Here is an 11,308-nt window from a genome sequence, read left to right as displayed (position 1 = left end):
CCTAATGTAGAAATAATATATTTTATTATTTTTATACTATTTTTACTCACATAGTATTTCCTTTCTTCTTTTCCAAACTCTAGAATTCCTTTTTGGATTAAATTCCAATTTGGGTATTAACATACTTCTTTTTACTCTATTTTTATATCATCACACAATGCACACAAAATAAAGCCTCAGCATGATGCATATTCCATTTTTTTATCATTTGTTTTGATTAATCATTCTTAACTATAGGTGTGCTCTTGTTATGATGAATATATGGCATACAAAATAAGAAGACCACTATATATTCCTTGTATAAAATTTTGGGTATTACAGCTGATGAACCACATTTTCCCTACTTTCCAGCATTTGATCGATAGACCCATAATGACAGGAAACGCAAGATTGGTGGATCTCAGGCCGGGAGTAGCAGTCGTCCCCGCTATTCAGGCAACCCACCTCAGTAGTTCAAGCAAGGTCACCAGCACCAGCCTCAGCATTAGCGTCAGCACTAGCACCAGCAACAGTACCAGAGACAGTTCCCTTAGCAGCAGCAGTACCGTCAGAACAACTAGCAAGGAGGAAATCTATACCAGCATTAGAGCAATCAGGCACTGATGTGCACCCGTTGGGTGATTGCCCGATCTTTCGATGAGAGGGTGTGGAATAACTCGATTGGGGGAGGAGACGACGTTCACGGCCCGACTACAGCCTTCCAAAGACGCTGCGCCTTAGCAACCGATACACCACCTCCTATGGCTGTCACGATCTTGTGGAGCGTGACACCCTGGCCACTAGGGCACTCGTCCTGCAAGCAATCGAAGAACTAGCAAGAACAAGTAGAACAAGTACTGAATTACCAGATCTAAATGTAGGTTTAAAAATCAAACTCCAATATGGTGGGGTTCCGAAGACAAGAAGACGGGCGGCTGAACTAGCACGCGCGCTTGCAAGCAAGTAGCGAGAGCTAAACTTGATCTAAACAAAACCCGCTGTTCTTGGTGGCGGCTAGGGGGTTTATAAACATGGGAGGACGACCACAAGGGTATTGGGGTCGTGCTGCAACCCTAGGATGCGTCCCTAATGGACCTAACTTGATATACGACCCATTGGGCCAAAATAGGGTGACGCAGCACCATGGGCAGAAAAGGCAGGAAATGTCTCGGTAAGAAAACAATGATTACGGCGGCCTCAGAACAGATATGACTATAATTCCGGATCCATATGAAAGTAGACTTGATAAGCTTTCCATGTTGTGCTTGAACATTCCAATCCGAGCCCGCATCTGACCGTGGTGACCGTCACAAGTTGGTGTTCTTCTGCAGTCCGAATCCAGCATGTTCAAATCCTTTTCCCTTTCGGTCTTCTCCCTGATTCCTAAGCAAAACAAGAGTGCACGGGTCTCCATGGTCTAAATATGATGGACATGAACTCAAGAGTGTAATCACCTGATGGTTGAGTTGACGAGCACGAGCGCGAGTAATGGGACCAGAAATTGGTACTTGTATTGGTATAGATGCATCAGTAGTGTGGATGTCTTCATCATTCTCCCCTTCTTGCATTTGAGTCGTCCTCGACTCAAGCTCAACTTCCTCTCCCAAGTAGGGCTTTAAATCTGCAATGTTAAATGTGGGGCTAACCCCAAAGTCTGCAGGCAGATCTAGCCTATATGCATTGTCGTTAATTTTCTCTAGCACTTTAAACGGTCCATCGGCTCGAGGCAACAATTTAGATTTTCGTAATTCAGGAAACCTTTCCTTTCTCAAATGCAACCAAACTAAATCTCCAGGTTCAAAATTTATTTCTTTTCTACCTTTATCACTAGCAAACTTATATCTAGCATTCATACGCTCTATGTTTTCTTTAGTAGTTTCATGCAGTTTTAACATCAATTCAGCACGCCTAGTAGTATCAAAATTTAGTTTTTCAGAAGATGGCAAAGGCATTAAATCAATAGGAGCACGAGGCAACAAACCATATACAATCTGAAATGGGCACATCTTTGTAGTAGAATGCAATGATCGATTATAAGCAAATTCAACATGAGGCAAACAGTCCTCCCACATCTTAATATTCTTCTTTAGAACTGCCCTTAACATAGTAGACAAAGTTCTATTCACAACTTCAGTTTGACCATCAGTTTGAGGATGACATGTAGTAGAAAATAAAAGCTTAGTCCCCAATTTTGCCCACAAAGTCCTCCAAAAATGACTAAGAAATTTAGCATCACGATCAGAAACGATTGTGTTGGGCACACCATGCAAGCGAACAATTTCACGAAAGAACAAATCAGCAATATGAGTAGCATCGTCAGTTTTATGACATGGTATGAAATGTGCCATCTTAGAAAATCTATCAACAACCACAAACACACTATCACGTCCCTTCCTAGTCCTAGGCAATCCCAGCACAAAATCCATAGAAATATCTTCCCAAGGAGCACTAGGAACGGGTAGAGGCAAATACAAACCGTGTGGATTTAACCGTGACTTCGCCTTTTGACATGTCGTGCAACGAGCAACCAATCTCACCACATCTCTTCTCATCTTGGGCCAAAAGAAATGACCAGCAAGTATGTCCTCCGTTTTCTTTGCTCCAAAATGTCCCATTAAGCCACCTCCATGTGCTTCCTGTAACAACAACAAACGAACGGAGCTAGCTGGAATGCATAGCTTGTTAGCTCTAAACACAAACCCATCACTAACGATATATTTGTTCCATCCTTTCCCATCTTTACAATGCAGCAACACATCTTTAAAATCAGCATCATGAACATATTGGTCTTTAATCATCTCTAATCCAAAGATTTTGTAGTCAAGTTGATTCAGCAAAGTATATCTCCTAGACAAAGCGTCAGCAATGATATTCTCTTTTCCTTTCTTGTGCTTAATAACATAAGGAAACGATTCGATAAATTCAACCCACTTAGCATGTCTACGGTTCAGTTTTCCTTGACTACGAATATGTTTCAAAGATTCATGATCAGAATGAATAACAAACTCTTTGGGCCACAAATAATGCTGCCATGTTTCTAATGTTCGCACAAGAGCATATAATTCCTTATCATAAGTAGAATAATTTAGAATAGACCCACTCAATTTTTCACTAAAATATGCAACAGGTTTGCCTTCTTGTAACAAAACACCACCCAATCCAATTCCACTAGCATCACATTCAAGCTCAAAAGTCTTATTAAAATCAGGAAGTTGGAGGAGAGGTGCATGTGTCAACTTACCTTTCAGCACGTTGAAAGCGTGCTCTTGTACTTTGCCCCAACTAAAATGCAATCCCTTCTTCGTAAGCTCATTCAAAGGTGCAGCAATGGTGCTAAAGTCCTTCACAAAACGGCGATAGAAGCCAGCAAGTCCTAGGAAACTCCGCACCTGTGTGATAGTCTTTGGCATAGGCCATCCATGTATCGCTTCTACCTTGGCTTGATCAACCTCAATTCCCTGTGGAGTCACAACATAACCAAGAAACGAAACTCGATCGGTGCAAAATGTGCACTTCTCAAGGTTACCAAATAAACGTGCATCTCGTAAAGAATTAAAAACAGCACGCATGTGATCAACATGTTCATCCATAGATTTGCTGTAGATCAATATGTCATCAAAGTATACTACCACAAATTTTCCAATGAAGGCACGCAAAACCTCGTTCATTAATCTCATGAAAGTGCTAGGTGCATTAGTTAACCCAAAAGGCATGACTAACCACTCATACAATCCGAACTTAGTTTTGAAAGCAGTTTTCCATTCATCTCCCAATTTCATACGAATCTGGTGGTACCCACTACGCAAATCAACTTTAGAAAAGACGATGGCACCACTCAATTCATCAAGCATATCATCTAAACGTGGAATAGGGTGTCGATACCGTATCGTGATATTATTAATAGCCCTACAATCAACACACATACGCCATGTTCCGTCTTTTTTAGGCACTAAAATAACCGGAACAGCACACGGACTAAGAGACTCACGCACGTAACCTTTGTCGAGTAGATCTTGCACTTGTCGCTGAATTTCTTTTGTTTCCTCTGGATTTGTCCTATATGGCGCACGATTCGGCAAAGATGCATCAGGAATAAGATCAATTTGGTGCTCAATCCCTCGTATAGGTGGCAGCCCCTCTGGTATCTCACTTGGAAATACATCAGAATACTCCTGCAAAATGTTAGTAACAACAGGAGGCAAAGAATGTTGCATATCTTGAATTGAAATCAAAGCATCCTTGCATACAAAGGCGTAGGCAACAGAAGTGGAAGCAAATAATTCATTAACATCAGTTTTTGTCGCAAGCAAGCAATGTCCTTTCAATTTTATCCCATCTTTGTTATTACCAACAGCTTTAATATTCTTGTTGTTCTCAGTTTTAGCTTTGGTAGCTTTAGCAACATCATCACGCACAATAGCCTCAGGGGACATGGGAAGCAAAATAATTTTCTAATCATGGTGTATGAGAGAATATTGATTTGATCTACCATGATGCATACAATCTGAATCAAATTGCCATGGTCTACCTAGCAGAATATTACAAGCATCCATAGGCACAACATCACAGTCAACAACATCACGATATGAACCAATAGCAAAATTAATTCGTACCAGCTTGGTTACCTTGACCTTACCACTATTGTTAAGCCATTGAATGTGATATGGATGCGGGTGCGGTTTGGTCGTAAGTGCAAGCTTCTCCACCATGTCGCTGCTAGCCAAGTTGTTGCAGCTACCTCCATCAATGATCAAACGACATGAACGCTCCTTAATGACACACTTTGTTTGAAACAACGTATGTCACTGATTCTGCTCTGCCTTCTCCATTTGTGCACTAAGCACACGCTGTACAATGAGGCTCTCATAATGCTCTGCATCATCTGCACCAATCTGTTCTTCGGGTGGTTCCTTAGTGCCTGCATCATCAGCCGCAAGCAAAGCAAGTGTAGCTTCATCCAAATCACTAGCAGAGGAATACCCACCATCGTCTTTTACCACCAAAACACGCTGATTAGGACAATCACGCTGCACGTGTCCATAGCCCTTGCATCGATAACACAGAACATCTCTTGTTCTACCCGTGGAGGCTACTGAAGAGGCACTACCTGCTGGTTTCTGGGCAGATTTGGTTGCTGAATTTGTGGAAGATGCACGTGGTTTGTCGCCGGAGGAAGGCGGGGGTGCTGGTCGACTTGGCGAGGGAGTTGGTGCTGGTGTACGGCCGGTCATGGACGTAGTCGTGCGCTGTTGCCATGGTGTAGATTTTCCTGCAGAAACATTAGACCTTGCACTAGCATGTCGTCCCTGCACTTCCCTTTTAGCTTTGCAAGCAAGATGAAACAATCGGGTTACATTAGCATAATCTTTATAAGCAAGGATGTCCTGAATTTCCCTATTTAACCCGCCCAAAAATCTAGCCATAGCAGATTCCTCACCCTCCTCTATGTTACAACGCAGCATACCCATTTGTAATTCCTGATAATATTCTTCTACACTTTTAGTACCCTGTCTCAATTGTTGCAACTTGTTTAACATATCACGTGCATAATAAGAAGGAACAAATCTAGCCCGCATGACCCGCTTCAACGCATCCCAAGTTTGTGGCATGTTATTAGGATTCTTCTTACCATGTTCTATCCACCAAACAGAAGCAAAATCAGTAAACTCACTAGTAGCAGCTCTAACCCGCGCATTCTCAGGAAATTCATGGCATGCAAACTTTTGATCAACCGCAATCTCCCAAGTAATGTAAGCATCAGGGTCATATTTACCATCAAAAGGAGGTATTTTAAATTTAACCTTACTAAAAGCATCATCATTACCATGTACCTCACGTCGGCGAAAACCACCCATACCTCTACGGTTAGTACGTAGTCGCCGGCGATTAGGTGCTTCTTGGTCATCTTGTTCAGTATCAGCAACATAGTCATCCCAGTTACCTTCGGCGCCCTCATCATGCCCACCATTGGTATTAGCATGCATCTCATCAAATCGCCTCAAGAGTGCGACAAGGCTCTTGTCAATATGAGCAACTGTCATTTCCACATTTGCAAGTTTGGTGTTTGTGTCGATCTGTGTGGCCTCCAATTGCCCCATCTTTTCATTCGTCACCTGCATGTCATTATCAAGGCCTTCCGTGTGCGTCTTCACCAGCCTTACAAAGTGTTGTATGATACCCTTGGTGCGAGGAGAGTGTGGCATATTACGAGAAGCATCATCAACCTCCAATCCTGCCATGGTTAGACGAACAGAGGCAACAAGAAAAAAAACGTGAAGGAATAAAAACTCTACAACTATTAGGATGTAGCTACTGCAAGGCGCTCACTCTCAACCTGCCACACAAGCTCTTACCAATTCTTACCTTGCACAACAGGAGGGGTCAGCAACCAACAAGTCTGCAACCGTGGAATAAGTGTATCGGTGCCGCAGCAACACGACCTGTCAAACTGTAGTCGAAATATGTAGAGTTGTAGGTGGGCTGAAGCAAGGAATACACTAGTACCACGTTAGTTACAAAAGCAAGCTGAATAATCGTTCAACGGTGATACTGTGCTGGTCCTAGGCTAAACCATGCTAGAGACGTGAGCCTAGGCACAAAGGTAGTCACTGAAAAAGAACAACTAGCACAGCACAAAGAGAAACAACAGATTTAGAGATTCAGCCCCCTTCTTCTTCTTTTCCTTTTTTTTTCTTTTCTATTCTTTTTTTTCTTCTTCTTCTGTTTTTTTTGCAGGGACCTAAACCCTTTTTTTTCACTATGACAACCCAAACAATAAAGATATTGCTAACAGCCCCTTTAAATCAGATTTAACAAATCTTGTTAATATAGAAAGTCCAGAAATCTCTACGATGATTGCGGAGCGCTCAAAATGAATTTTGAGACAAGGTCAGATCCGTTGGAAAGAAGATAAGATAAGCTTTCCAGATTGTATTTAAACGTCCAAATCGGACATGAGATGTATCCGTGGTGGCAAAAACGAACCAGAGATGTTTATGGTGATGGTGGATCTCGTGGTGACCAAAACGTGGTAGAACTCAAAACTCTAAAGGAATAAACTAAGACCAGCAACTCGACACAACCGATGCAACCAAAAACTCAACAAGCCCTAACTAAGTAGTACTAGTAAATGCTCAATGGTTTATAGGATTGCGGTAAAACTAATCTACTATTTTTTGGCTTTTTCTGGACTATAGGAGATAAGAAAACAGCGAAGAAAAGTAAATCTCTCACCGATAAACCTTGCTCTGATTACCAACTGATGTGCACCCGTTGGGTGATTGCCCGATCTTTCGATGAGAGGGTGTGGAATAACTCGATTGGGGGAGGAGACGACGTTCATGGCCCGACTACAGCCTTCCAAAGACGCTGCGCCTTAGCAACCGATACACCACCTCCTATGGCTGTCACGATCTTGTGGAGCGTGACACCCTGGCCACTAGGGCACTCGTCCTGCAAGCAATCGAAGAACTAGCAAGAATAAGTAGAACAAGTACTGAATTACCAGATCTAAATGTAGGTTTAAAAATCAAACTCCAATATGGTGGGGTTCCGAAGACAAGAAGACGGGCGGCTGAACTAGCACGCGCGCTTGCAAGCAAGTAGCGAGAGCTAAACTTGATCTAAACAAAACCCGCTGTTCTTGATGGCGGCTAGGGGGTTTATAAACATGGGAGGACGACCACAAGGGTATTGGGGTCGTGCTGCAACCCTAGGATGCGTCCCTAATGGACCTAACTTGATATACGACCCATTGGGCCAAAATAGGGTGACGCAGCACCATGGGCAGAAAAGGCAGGAAATGTCTCGGTAAGAAAACAATGATTACGGCGGCCTCAGAATAGATATGACTATAATTCCGGATCCATATGAAAGTAGACTTGATAAGCTTTCCATGTTGTGCTTGAACATTCCAATCCGAGCCCGCATCTGACCGTGGTGACCGTCACAAGTTGGTGTTCTTCTGCAGTCTGAATCCAGCATGTTCAAATCCTTTTCCCTTTCGGTCTTCTCCCTGATTCCTAAGCAAAACAAGAGTGCACGGGTCTCCATGGTCTAAATATGATGGACATGAACTCAAGAGTGTAATCACCTGATGGTTGAGTTGACGAGCACGAGCGCGAGTAATGGGACCAGAAATTGGTACTTGTATTGGTATAGATGCATCAGTAGTGTGGATGTCTTCATCAGGCACCTCGCCTTCCTGCCCCAGCAACCAACCAGAACAACCAAACAGTTTCAACGCAAGGAGGATTCCGCGCATGTTTCCATTGTGGGGAACAAGGCCACTGGGTGAATCATTGCCCAAAGAAAGCAGCTCAGCAGTAGCCAGCTCCCAATGCCCCTACAAGACAGAATGCATCTCAACAAGGAGGCAATAAACGTGGGCAGCCTCATGCCCAGTATGGAAAGGTGAACTACCTGAAGGCCGACACAGTCCAGGAGACCCCAGGAGTGGCACTAGGTACGTTCTCAGTCGATATCATTCTACAAATGTGTTATTTGATACTAGAGCAATGCATTCTTTTGTGATTGCATCATGGGTAGAATCACAATATACCAGTAGCACCCATGTATCCACCTATGAGGGTTAGTTCAATTGGTGGAAGGACCCAAACAGATAGATTTTGCCCCAGTGCAAGAGTTCAAATAAGGGGGATAGAGTTCCCCACTGATTTGATAGTAATGGGTTGTCACACCACATTTTAGAAGGTAAACCGAATGTGAACCATGTACGTGCCAGGATCAGCAATTCACGTACACAACAGTTACATAACTGGATATCATCACATAGTGCTCAAATAATAACATAAAAGAGGGTAATAGTCTGATTACATCATTATGTCTAAGACATCCACATAGTCATTAACAATTATCAAAGTGCGAAAACAAAACATAGCTAAACACGGCCTTCACAGGCAGCCAACTGGGGGTTTGCGGCTAACCCACGCCTAGAACTCATCGTACCCTTGGAACTCCTGGAAATCCTCCACCACGACTTCATCTTCTCCTGAGCAGTGGTTGCAATGTGGACAACCTAGGAGGGTTTGGTGTGTAAAGCAAGGGTGAGTACACATCAACATACTCAGCAATTGTCCCATTTGGCTGTAGTGGACTAGCTTTATGTGGGGTTAAGGTCAAGCAATTGCTTTTAGTTGGTCAAGTAGAGAGACAAGTTTTAGCATTAACCTAAGTTGTTAACCCAAAAGTAATCTTTCCAAACGGAAAGAATAATAGAAACCATAATCATAATCATAATCATAATCATAACCATCATTATCCTCATCATCACCTGTAAACAAAGTACCTCTGATCAATGCGTCTCTAATCAATGGAGCTCCCAAGGCTGCTCATAACCGCGAGCACGACTGATATATCAGTTTCATAACACTCTGCAGAGGTTGCACACTTTACCCACGAGCCATGATTCCCTTTTTGCCTCGGGCCAATCAAACCCTTAAACAATACCAAGGTGAATAGGCAAGGTTTCACTACGTAGCCTTTACAAAGATTCCCTAAGGTTGTAATCGCCCGTTAGGTTTCCTAAATGTACTGCACTCCTCCCCAAGGGGCAACCCAAGGGGCAAACCACCCTCGGCGGAGTGAGTCGTATACACCGATCCCCATTGACGACACAACGGTTGATGAGGACATCAACACCAACACGAGTACATCTACACCAGCAGCACCTTCCCCAGCCCAGGCACCATCTTCCTCAGTCCAGGCGCCACCCCTTCCACCTAGGCCAGTGATTCAGGCCCGTGCAAGAGAATTGAACTACATCATGCTGTTAAAGAACGAAGGCCCAGAAGATTAGAAGATGGCCCAACAGGAAGGCCCGGATGGGGCGCCTAGGGAAGTCGTGAACAGTAACCGCGGTACTGTAGTGCCGGCCCTACTGTTCACGCCTCTCCTCTATTTAGTCAGAGTTCTGTTTCATTTAGAACTCGAGTTTTGTTTTATATCTAGCTTTAGCTACCCCAGAACACGCACAAATACGTGCTGTCCTCTGTGATTCAGAACTCCACCTCGAGTGATATTAAGATTGCTCGCATCTTTTTCTTGTTCGTTCTTCGATTGCGCACAGGAAACGATCTTCGTGATCAGGCCGATCTCGCATCAACAAGGTCGGTAACCATTCGGAGTTGGTTCAGCGATTGCATTGGCGCTTCGGGTTCGCTCGTCGTAGTCGGATCGTGAGGGTCTACTTCCACCAAATCAGAATTATCTCCACTCACCGAAAGATCGGGCACTCCAGCTCTATCAAGTGGTATCAAATTTCCAGGTTGATCGGTGAGTTTATCGAGTGTTTTTTCCTCCTACAGTCCACAAAACCACATAAAAATTTAGGTTAGACCTTATCCCAGCACCCTTTTGAGCCTCGCACTTTCTTTCAATAATCTGCATTGTTGAATTTGTGTGCTTTCACGTCATTTGTTGCTGGTTGCATTTTGTTATTCCACCATTCAAACCCTAGCGCGCCGCCACCATATTCCGTTTGATCACGCCACAAACCGAGTCAACGCCGCTTCCTTATTTTTCTCCTTCGGTTACGTAAAAAAAAACAAACCGAGTCAACACCGCTTCCTTGTTTTTCTCCTTCGGTTACGTAAAAAAACAGAAACAAAAAAAGAAAACAAAGGAGAAAGGATACAAAGCGGTTGTCTCATCTCGGTCGTTTTAAACATACCTTCCTTAAATCGGGCATAACTTTTCGCTCGGTTGTTCAAAAAATCTGAAATTTTTACAGGAGCTTGTTGACACCATTCTGAGGCCGGCCAAACTCACCTACGGTCTGTTTGGTTTCGACAAAATTGTCAAAAAAATTCAGGAAAATAAAGAAAAAATCCGTCAAAGTTCTCGCACGCTTTTCAGAGAACTTCCCGATTTTTTGTAACTCCTATTTTGTTGCTCCTTGTGCTGAGAAAAATATCAAACAAATCATACAAAAAAGAAAAACAAAATCACCTGTGATTCCTACTAGTGCCTTTTTGGCCTCGCTAGTACAATATTTACGGTACTGCCATTCCGCTAGTTCCATCCGTCCTTTGCACTTGTGGCCAGCAATATAGTTTCGTGTTTTGCACTATAATTCAACTTTGCATTATTGTTTGATCATGCTAATCCTTGACTTGAGTGCAGCCTACCCAAAACTCCACATATTTCTACGACGAGAAGCTTTCTGTTTCTCCAGGCAATCGCTCATCCAATCTTTCACCGGTTCCACCTGTTGGTTGCAGTTCACCACTGTGGCTTGGTAAGAACGGATAAGAACTTGATAACAGCATTCCATTGAGCGAGTTGTTACCACCATTTCCCTGTTGTCGTC

Source organism: Zea mays, chromosome 6 (genome assembly GCF_902167145.1).
Source record: "Zea mays cultivar B73 chromosome 6, Zm-B73-REFERENCE-NAM-5.0, whole genome shotgun sequence".
Lineage (NCBI taxonomy): Eukaryota > Viridiplantae > Streptophyta > Magnoliopsida > Poales > Poaceae > Zea > Zea mays.
The sequence above is the reverse complement of the archived record's forward strand: the minus strand, read 5'-3'. Positions refer to the sequence as shown.